Here is an 11,689-nt window from a genome sequence, read left to right as displayed (position 1 = left end):
TTAGGTTTGGCGCATATTTTCCTTCTATATATACCTGTGACTGTGTTAGATGACACTCTCATTTTTTTCTCTGCGTAGTTTTGGGAGTACCGGAACCAGGCAGCCGGTCCCTCGCAGAGTACATCTATATGAATTTTCATGCTATGTCGTGATCTACTTGAGCATGTTTAGTGGCTTGGATGTCCCAGTCTTACCGTTTTGAACTTCCACCTAATTACTTCCGAAAGCAATAACCTTGTCGCTTGCACTAGACTTAGGTGGTATCTTTGTAAGGATTTTGGTGGGAGAACCAGGGTCTGTTTTTTATTGTCCTGTATACCTTGATGGGCTGGAAAGTACCTAATATAGCATTGTTTAAAATGCTACTGGCTATTTTAATAACTAAGATTGGTTTGGCTATTTAAAGTGATTGCTAGCATAATCCATAAAAAAATGTATCTTTTCATCCTATCACAGATTCCAGAAAGTGTCATTGCAGTTCCAGTGACTGATGCAATTAGCTCTCTGCTCGCCAATGTCAGGAATAGTAACATGCTATCGAAATTAACATTTGGTATCCTGTACAGCCAAATATGAGAATATATACATATTTTTGTAAGTGTGGGTGGAAATTTTGATTTAATGGTGGTTTCAGACAATTAGGTTCTTGCATTTGTGATCACATAAAAAAGGTTTTATATTCCAGTCTTGCTTTCAGTTCTGATTTTCTTCATTCTCTTCAAAACACCTGAAGTAGGCTTATGTCAGCTTTGGAATTCAGCCAAAGCTGAATATTTTAAGACCAAGAAGAACTTCATGTTAAGGAAGCCAGACTAAATAAACTAGGGCTTTTTGGTGCTGATATTTTTTACAGTCTCGGTCTTCATAACTGAACATGAGTATGATGTAGCCTAGTTTTTTGTGTGGCTTGCTATAAAAATTGCATAAACGTAACTTTTCTAAAAATTATAGTGCTCTTATTTTTGGATTATGATTTGGAAGAAGCTTCAAAGGACTGAAAGATATGTAAGGAAAACACCCAAGCAAATACTGAGCCTATTTTTATTGCTCTGATAGATTCCATATCTTTTATAGGACTCTGTAAAAAGCATCTTAAACTCTAAGCTAATATGAAAGAAAGTTTCCTAACAAGGCTCACTTACTGTTTATTCTCCAAATAACTATCTCTGGGAAAGGGAGAGAGGAAGATGACAAGGCAACTGACATTTGAACGGTATCTTTAACCCCCAAAACAAGCCCATGGAGGAAATGCTTAACTATTCTTAGATGAGAAAACCAAGGGCTCCATAACTGACCTGGACTTATAGGTAGTAACTGGTCAGTACAGGGTTTATCTTCAGGTGGCTGACCCTAAAAGGTCATCTTTGCCCCTGCCACCTGCATTCAGCTGGGTTGATTTACTCTGAGTTGAGGGAAGCTCTCTATCTTGGAGTCATGTGATGGAGAGCTGGCAGGGACCTCTGGAGCCACGGAGGTGCAATGTGGAAGAGTGGGGAGGACACTCGGGGAAGACCTGCGTTTCTCAGCCAGCTCTGTCCTATCTGCTGCCTCATTCAACTCGGGGAAGGCCCCAGTTTAACCCCTGCTTGTGCCTGTGATGTGAACTTGGAGCCTTGTCATTCAACATGAAGGTGTGACTGAGTGGAGAGGGTATCAGTTTTGTCCAAATCCTCTGTTTTTCCCCACCAAGGGCTGCTGAGTTTGATGGTAGTAGAACTTTTTTTTCTGATTTCTGAGAGAGCGCTTGCTCCTCCTCCACCAGGGATGGATTTTTCTGGGAAGGGCCAGATGGTAAATATTTTAGACTTTGCAGGAGATCCCTCTCACAGCTCATCAGCTCTGTGGTTGTTGCGACAGCAGTCACAACAGTCCCTAAACAAGTGACTGTGGCTGTATTCCAGTAAAACTTTATTAATGGACACTGAAATTTGCATTTCAGATTCTTTCAAATATTTTTCTACCATTTAAAAATGTACAAGACTATGCTTAGTTTGCAAGCGATACAAAACTGGCCCTGTGGATTTTTGGCCCCTGGGCCATGCTATGTTTTGTTCTACTTTCACTCCCTCCACGGGAAAGTTGAAATCACTATGATATACTGGGAAGAACATTGTCCCGCAAGTTAGATCTGAGTTTCCATCCTGGCTCTGCTCTGAACCACATCATTGTGAGCAAAATCCTTCATCTCCTCCAAAGGCCTATAAACTTGACCAGGGGCCGAAGTGGAAGGGGAAATGGAGTTAATTTCTAAGCCTCCCTCATTTAATTCTGTGCGTTTGCAAAGGGAGGGCAGCATGGTATCCTGGGACAGAGCATCAGAACAAGAGTGTCATGGTCTGCATTCTGGTTTTGGTTCTTGTCTAATTTGGAGCAAGTCATTTAAAAAAATCTCAGAAAAGAGGGAAAGCTTGGAATAATTGGTCTGTGAAATTTTCTCCAGCTCTCAAATTCTGTACTTTAAAATTACATGAATACAAAATGAATTATTTCCATCCCCAGAGGTGAATGAGGTGCTTTTTTATTTCGTGTTCTTGGCCCCTCAAGGAGTTCAGGGTTAGTGGGTAGGGCACATACAAAGCCTGGTTGTGGTGCGGCCTCTGTGAAGGTCCACACAGAATGCCTGCATTCCCAGGAAACAGAGTCTAGAATCAGACTGTGGGGATAGGGCAGGTTCAGAGGCAGCTGAACTGAGGTGGACAGGTGAGCAAGGACTACTTGAAATAGCTCAATTAATGGAGTGGACAATGACTTGAAGCTTGGTTCCTTTTTTACCAGCTTCCCCTACCTGTGTTTCTTGGAGCCTTTCTAAAGAACAGATTGCAGTTCAAGGTTTTCCCTATTTGATTATTGTTTAACTGTAATCTAGTTTGTTCTTCGACTACACTTGTCATTCTCTCTTTCATTTCTGTTCTGAGGGGAAACTAATGTTCTATCAAAGCTTTTGTGAAAATTCATCGTGTTTACATGTGTAAGACTGTCACTCAGAGATGGCAAATGGCAAGCTAACAATGTGCCTTCCCAGCCCCCTGCATGGTAGGCAGTAAATTTCTATAAAAGCAGTGATAACAGATGTTAGTGATACAGAGCTACTCTATTCAGGCAGACAGATCCAACTGTAGCATCTTAAAAAAAAACACAGATCTTTTTTAATGAACATCAGTTCTGTGATGTCTAGCTAGAGTAGACTTTATTGCCCCCCCCCACTTTGCTTATAAGGAAACTGAACCATAAAGTGATTATATTCATTCATTCAAGTGAAATGACTTAAGGTAGTAGCCTTGGGTCCGTGTGGTCCATTTCTTTTCTTTTCTTTTCTTTTCTTTTCTCTTCTTTTCTTTTCTTTTCTTTTCTTTTCTTTTCTTTTCTTTTCTTTTCTTTTCTTCAGAAGCATACTTTTCTTCAGAAGCAGTATTATAGATGATGGTGCAAATCTGAGACTAGCCTGTGAGAAGCCTTGTTAACTCTGGATACTTGAAGTATGGATGCCACTCACCACTTTTAAACATTCAGGAAAGTTGTGTTTCCAAGACCAAAAACAGGGGCTTTGAACACAGCTCTCCTTATGTTCGAATCTGTAACTTCTGCTTTCATCCAGTTTCTGGTAATATTGGGCCAGATGTTACCTCAGCATCACTTTGGGGGGATGAGGATGACAGGAGGTGATGTGGTAAGGTAAGGGACACAGGAAGGATGGGAAAGGCTGCATGGGGAGGAGGGGGGCTGGGCAGGGGAGAAGAAGGATGCTTGGTGATGCTCAGTGCTGGGTGCATGGTGATGCCCAGTGCTCAGTACTTGATGATGTTCAGTGCTCGGTACTTGGTGACTGGACCTGGAGGAAGCCGTGCCAGCTGGGGATCCATTCATGCTTTCACCTCTTTCAGCCTTCTTCCCCTCTTGACTTTCTATTTATGGCCCTCCACTTCCTGTTGATGTAAGAGCCAGGGATATCGCTCTGCTCAAGGCCACTCTTCGTCCTCAGTGGGCACGGGATTAGATGGGCTGTCTGCTCCCCTTACCCCCCACCCAGCCATTACTTGCACCAGGGTCTTTCTCCTCACCAGGCTCCCTGCAGATTGCAGCCTGGTCCTCAGCCTTTCCCTCTGTAGCAACAGTGGGTAATAGGAAGGAAACACACGCTGGTTGAAATGGTAAGAATTTAGCTTTTATCCTCTCATCTCTATTATCTTCCTGCTTGATTTGGGCTTGGGATGAAAGTCACCCATGTAGGCCTTGTCACTGGAGAGTTTTCTGAACTTTCTGATAGCATCTAAACTTTCTTTGGTTCCACTGGCTCCCAGCATAGCTCCTTGGGACTTCCAATCTTATTTGATAAAAAGCAAAACAAACACAACCTTTGTCTCCTGTCTATCTCAGACTGACAAGTTCTTGAAAGTCTTCCAGCCCATTTCTTCATTTTTCTACCTTTAAATCCAGGGAGGCTTTTGTATATATATATATAGTCTCATATACTTTGAGGGAGAGGGTGAAGTCTGTATTTCTTAAATAGTGGTTCCTATGGACAAGTTAAAAAGCAATTGGAAGACTGACATGTGTTTGTCAACCTTTCATTTTTCCAAGTAAGCCTACTGAAGAGAAGAAAGAGAGAACTCAACATAGGCATAACCTTAAAGAGTCGCTCTTCGCATGCAGTAAATGTACAAGAAGACTTGGTATTACTCTTTTATTCCCCATTTTACTAAAGGATGAGTGAAACCTTATGTCACCAATCAACAGAGCAGTGGAGCAGTGTGTTGAGAACCTCTGATATAAGCCATCTTGTAGTCCCATCATATCTTTCATCGCTGCTTTTTTGCACAAGTAACAGACCTTAGCAAAATTATCCAAAGAGTAAACAGAGACAAACTTACACAGAAAACTCAGGATGTATTTTTAAAAATCCCAGTGGTGTCCCACACATGGTTGTTCTCCCGGGTTTTAACTTTTTGCTGGCACACTGTTGGGGCAATTGCCGCCTACCCCCTGTGAACACAGAGCACGAGGCTTGGCTTCCTCTTGGGTTTTGTTTTTTGTTTTTGTTGTTGTTGTTTTTGGATAACTGGCCAATCGAAGCAAAATTATAATGTTCCAAAAAGAGCTTTATTAGAAAATTGGAAAAAAGTAAAACTAAAAAGAAAATTCCAAAGCATATAAATGCGTTTGTTCTTAGAGCACCCACTTCTTACCCCAAATCGTCAACTACAGATTGTCATGACTGCCCCTGCTTTCCAGATTCTTGGGATCTTGATTTCTTTCCTCAACTTGGTCACCTCTGGTCAGCTTGAGACATCCATCAGTTGGTAGTTGGAGTGGGTTCCACCTCCTAGTGAAGCCTAATTATAAGTGCACAGTTGTGGCCTTGGCTCACCCATGGCCTTGGTTGGTGCCAGCCTTCTGGGAGTTTTCTGCTAGAGCTCAGTTCCCCTCTGGTGGCTACAGGGACTGTCCCCTGCTTCCTGTTTCAGAGGCCTTGTTAGAGGCCTGTTCAGTTCCTCTTTCTGATTGCAGGATAAAATTGGTTCACAGCTTCTTTGTGGAGCAATGGGGGATTGACTAGTGCAAAGCCCAATGAATACGCAGATCTCCACCAATAGGCACCAACTGTTCTGCCTTCCAAGTCATTGCCCGGAGTGGTCTCCTCAAACACCACCCTACTCTGTGTGGGGCAAGATGAAAGTTGAGGATGTGGTAAATGAGCAGTGTGGGCAGTGTTGTAGGAACCCACCACTCTGTGGATTGCAGGGAGAAACCCAGAACCCACAGCCTTGAGAAGGTCTTAAAAACAGTCTCACCCTCCCATAGTTTGAATATAGGTAAATGGGGACACTGACTATAGTTAAGAAAGATACCATTATTTTCAGGGAGCCAAATTAAATTAGCCAACTTTATCATGGCATATAAAACAAAAAAAGGAAAGTAAAACAAAATTATAAAAATTTTTAAAAATCCACTGGTGTTTCTAATACATTGGTTTCCTTAGCCACTTTAATATATTAGCTTTTCTCTCTGGCTGGAGATACTGGTTAAAGAAACTGACCCAAAGCTGTGCCAGATCATTAGAGAAGGAGGAAGGGTACGAGAGAAGGCTGATTTTTAAGGTCTTACCTAATCCAAAAATTTAAAAAAGTGAGTACTTGTATCTTGTTTTATTTTGTAGTGTTTTTCCCCCCCCAAAGAAAACAAAAACTCAGAGACTCATAAACCAGGCTAGATCTTGGTAATTTTCTTAGGGGAGATAGAAAGGAGGAGAGAACAGTAAATGTTAACAGCATCTCCTACTGAAAATCCCAGCCGAGCAGATCTGTGTAACTTAAATGCCACAGGTTGCAAAAGGAACGGTAAACATTCCATTACAAGCAAACATTTTCTATTACAGTAGGTAATCAACAATGAGGAGAGCAGTTGCCTTTGGTAAATGATTCATACAGGAAGGAAGTTATATTCCTTTGTATAGCAAGTCTCTTAAAATGGTTGTGACCAATTATATCAGTATTCTCCACCACTTTTAGTGGCTTCTAAGAACTCTTAAGAAACATGGGGAAGGACTACCCTAGGGAATGTCCGTGAACTTCAAGCCATATGTTCATTGACTCTAAGTCATGTCAAACCAATTATTTGCCTAAGCCAAAGAATTCATTCTCCTTAAAAAAATCTTGGTTACCCCTATTTCTTATGAAAAAAATCATCCCAGGAGAAGGAGTCAACAGAGACTATTGGGTGTCAAGTACCTCTTCATGTCACATTTAATTTTTCTAATATGTTGATTGTGACAACTATCAGCTTGTAACCCAGGCAGCCAGCACAAGCAGTGTGATTCCTAATACACAGGGCCCATGCGTTCATAACTCCAGCTAGGTCTTTTCCACTTCATAGTTTGGTTATGTTGGGGTGCAGGTGATTTTATTTGGCTAGATCAGAATGATAATATAAATATATGTTGTCCTGTGCAATGTCATCCTCTTTTGATCATCTTATCAGCTCTATAGAATAAATCAATGTGGCCAAGTAAGTACCTGGATTTGCAGTTGAGGAAATGCCTCCTTGGAGAAGGTATGTGATTTGGCTAGGAGTCAAAGTTGGGTCTTCTGACTTCCAAATCGGGGTGGTTTTTCCACAGTGCCATACCTTTCTCCTGCAGTGAAGGGCATTTCAAGCACATTTGCTCTTGGAAAGGATCTGTGCTAACCTCTTGGTCCATGGTGGTAGGATTATTATGAAGAAGAGGCATGGGAGTAAGACGTAACTCCTGGACTCCTCTTGCTCACAAATTTCAGTGACTTTTTTTTTTTTTTAATATTTTATTTATTTACTTGTCAGAGAGAAGGGGAGAGAGAGAGCACACAAGCAGGAAGGGAGGCAGGCAGAGGCAGAGAGAGAAGCAGGCTCCCTGCCAAGCAAGGAGCCCATGCGGGACTCGATCCCAGAACCCTGGGATCATGACCTGAGCCAAAGACAGTGGCTTAACCCACTGAGCCACCCAGGCGTCCCAAATTTCAGTGACTTCTTATTAATAATCTGGTAAAATAACCCATCAGAAGGCTGGGACGATCCACTGGGCTTCCTCCAGGTAAGTGTTAGGCTATTTTCTGGACATGGTTCATCAGAGGGACTTGCAAAGTGTAAACCAAAACAAGCCTTTCTCTAGAGGGAACCCAAGAGCTGGGTTTACAATGTATCCTGGGGACTGTTTCTTTCCTTGGGTCCCTGAGAAATTTGCCTTCCTGTGCCTGAGTCACTTTCCTCTAATGTTAGAATAGATATTCTCAGTAATTCAATTCCATGAGCATTTATCATTTGCCCTTAATGCGCCTCTTACTCTGATGGATGCACTGAAGAATCATGGAACAGAAGCAGGTGTGCCTCTGTAGGGGAATGCAATCTTATTACGTGTGTTTGTTTTCATGGGAAAAAGTGATGCTGAGGAAGAAGTAGGAGGAGCTACCTGTACTCTCATTCTTCCCGCCCAGCTAGTTCTTTCTAAAAATCCTCTGTACCTTGTTATCTGGCTTTTCATTTGTATCCTTTACAATAAATGTGTAATAGTAAGTAAAAAAAAAAAATTACTTCTAAAAATGAAGCAATGAAACAGTTCAGTCATGAAGAAAGTATATAGTTTATGACACTCATTCATTCACTACCTAGATACAGTAGCTGTTGAACATTTTGACATTTGTTTCACTTCTCCATCCCTTTTAGAGAAATTAATTGGTCTGGACAAATCTAAAAGTCCCTTTCTGCCACCTCAGTTTCCCTTCCTGGGAAAAATGCTTCCTTTACCAGAAGTGCTAAATTATAATTTTCCAAAAATCCAAAATCATGGCTTTCTGCAAATATATGTCCAATATTTAATTAACTCATTATTTAATAAGAAAACCAGTAAGATACTAGAATCAGTTAAAGGAAAATTTGAAGAGCAGATATTATCCACACATACAGTCAGGAATGCAGAAATGAATTTGCTGATAGATACGAAACTGACTAATGTTCCTTAAGGCAAATCTGTGAGTGTAAATGTTGGAGTGATCTTCATTATGGAATGGAAATGAGTTGTATCTCTACCGAACAATAATCACTTGTGTTGCTGGATTAAGAATTATTTGCATTACTGTTGGTTCTTCACAACTTAATGTTTATCCCAATAGCCTTGTGAAATGGACTCATGCCTTGCAGGACAAATCAGGGGCACATCCTTTAAAAAATTCAGGTAGTTCCCAGAGGAATGCACTGCCCAAAGCCAGCCCTCCACTGAAAGGATACCCAGTATTCTCTTTTACCCATTTCCAAGTCTTCGACAACTTTTCTTTACAGAAGGCTTGTCGTTCTCAGCAGGCTGTATGCCCGTGGTTTCCTCAGGTACTCTGACCAAACCTGATTTAGAGGGGCCCACTGTTTTCTTTTCTGAGCTGCTCTGCCCTCTGAAGTAGTGCGTGCCCTGAGAAGGTCCCAGAATCCCCCGGTTTAAGCCGGGCTCCTGATCATAGTTGTTTCAAGTCAGGAAACACGTAAAAATTGGATATTAAGGTATCAGTTACCTAAGTTTGGGATGCGATAAGCAGTCCAAACCCTGTGGCCAGAACCGTCAGAAATATACCTGCGTGATGCCTGCAGTATCTGCAAATCTGGTTTCCTTCTTCTATTAGGAAATCATCATCATTACTCATGGGAACTTCAGTAATCCAGGCTGCTCCAAATAGGTTTAGTTTTTGGAGGACAGAAAGTCCTTGCAATATTTTAGAGGGCTGGCAAATGGCTGTAAAATTCCACATGCCAAATATCTTACTCTGGTCTGTAATTTAAGGTGTCATACCTAAATGGGCCTCATGCCTTACCATGCCCTGAGTGCTGTGCCAGTCGCTACATTCCTGATCATTTCCAATCTCTATACCAGCCTAATGAGGCAAATAGCATATGGGGATCAGTTTTATATATGGAGAAGTTGAGACCCTGCAAGGATTATCAACTTTCCCCGTGTCACATGCCACTGAGGGGCAGAGCCAAGTTTTGAACCCAAGACTAATTCCAGAGACTGTTCATTTATAACTATGCTCTCCTGTCCCTCCAAAACAAACTATTTGAAAACATTTAAATTATTATTAATCCCATAATTACAGTCATCTCATCAGTAATCATTTGTCGACTACTTAAAATCTGCAAGATTTCTTTCTAAGGTCTACACAAAATTAGGTTAAAAGAGTACAATCTCTGCCTTCTATGATCTTACAGCTTACCCACTGAGTTCAACAATGTAATAAATAATTATTGGGAGGCTACCAGATGCACAGCAGTGCTCTAAGTAGTAAATAAGTGAAAAATCCAAGGGGACCTTTTTGAGGACTTTGTAATGTGGGTGATTTCATTGAACACTACACAGGAGAACAATGTTTATTACTACTATAATATGTGTGGGAATGCATTGAAAATAAAAATCTTACACAGTTGTAAACTGTGAATTAGATTCCCTACTTTATTTTTATATGAAATTAATATCATACTGAAAATTATTTAAGTAAATTCCCAGATTTTATTAAACAACTTTAAGATCTTTTGTAACTATTGATAAAATCTCATTAATTTGAATTGCAAGGGAATATTAGAATTCTTTAAGTAGAAGAATTTTTTTACACTGACTTTTATGGAAGCAAGTAGACTTATCACCTGAGACTCAGAGCCTTTTTTCTTATATGCTGTTTTTCTAGTCATAGAATTTGATCTGTATTTTAATTTTCCTTGTAATTGTCTCTTCATTTTGTGAAAAAAATGTAGGCTGTCCTACATAATTGAAATACCCCCAAAACATAATTCTAATATACATACGAATGACTAAGTTTGAAATCTGGGCTACCTTTGGAGGTTCTAAACAATATTTTTGAAATAATACTTTACATAACATCTCCAATTATTTGCAAGTCACAGTCATACAGTTGATATATGTTAGTTCTACCAAGACAAGAGTTCCTAGATTTTTAAGAATTGGGTCTTGGGAATCTAGCTTTCATTGACTGAGTGAAAATTTAGCTATTCAGGACTGGACAGTAGGATTTTAGTTCTTCAAAAGGAACTTCTGGACAGTTTCCCAGATACACTGGCCAAGTGCTTACTGTTTATATACAATCAGAGTTAAGAAAAGTTTGTAGACAATCAGATTTAAGAAAAGTTTGTAGACAATCAGTAGAGGTAGGGAGTCTAGCTTTAACTCTTTATGTATATGTATGCACTTATTATTAGTTGGAAAGCATGGTTGGGGTACAAGTTGCTTGGCTTGACCTAGTGAAATTAGAGAACAATGTGGTAGCTTACACAGGAGTTATGACAAGAATAGTTGGCTTGGCCTTCCTTGCCAAGCAACTTAGTGCTGCCAGTATTTTATGTGCTTAAAGTATACTTGGCAGTTGTTAAATCTGAAATAAAATTGGAAAGGAAATGCTATCTTAGACTTTTAACAAAACCTTAGATGACTCTTCTTTATAAAATCAGTAGTGTAGAAAATTCATTTAATCATTGAATATCCCATATGAGTGGGTTACCCGAGGACTGATACTGCTGTGTTTATTAGAATGTCAACCAGGACATTTGCATTGTTTCTAAAGTCTGAAATTAAGGGCTGTCAGCATTGCAAAATCTTTGCATTCATTTATGCTTTTAACTTAACATTTAATTTCCGGGAATATTTTGTTAGTGTTTACTAGTCCACTTAACATGTATTCAAATGAGTGGCACAGTGCTAAGTATTAATTTTGATTAGTTTGTGTCACACTAAGGTATAAGTGACAAAAACTCATACTTACCATAAACATAGTATATTGACAATGTTCACTTTTTAGGATTCTGTTTAAGAAATGAGTTAGATGCAAAGATATATTAGTTAAGAAGACAAATTGCAGGAGCATTTAAAAGCTGCTAACATGTAAATATTCATCAGGGTTTATTAAGGACAGGGCTAGGGAATGGGTTTATGGGAAGTTTTAAAGTTCAGACAGGATCCTTCTGTTCTTGACTCTTTTGTTGAAGGCAACATTAAGGGAAGAAAAATGCAGACAACTCCCAACAAGAATTTGTAGTGACTGAGCTTAAGTAACCTTCATGGGTTTTATGACTACATTTATAATGATCATTACCTCTGGCTCATTTATGCCATTTATGAAATCTTTGAGAAGGTAAAACCTTGTGTCCTAAGAGTGACACTCTTCTACTT

At 40.0% G+C, this 11,689-nt stretch overlaps 1 protein-coding gene across 3 annotated transcripts in view; it reads left to right on the top strand.

Moving 5' to 3' along the window:
* Positions 1 to 11,689, top strand: part of MAP3K5 (mitogen-activated protein kinase kinase kinase 5) — a 194,706-nt gene that overhangs the window by 1,204 nt on the left and 181,813 nt on the right. The window lies entirely within an intron of this gene.

This window comes from Lontra canadensis, unplaced genomic scaffold (genome assembly GCF_010015895.1).
Source record: "Lontra canadensis isolate GAN:19392208 unplaced genomic scaffold, GSC_riverotter_1.0 scaffold156, whole genome shotgun sequence".
Classification (NCBI taxonomy): Eukaryota; Metazoa; Chordata; class Mammalia; order Carnivora; family Mustelidae; genus Lontra; species Lontra canadensis.
The sequence above is the reverse complement of the archived record's forward strand: the minus strand, read 5'-3'. Positions and strand labels throughout refer to the sequence as shown.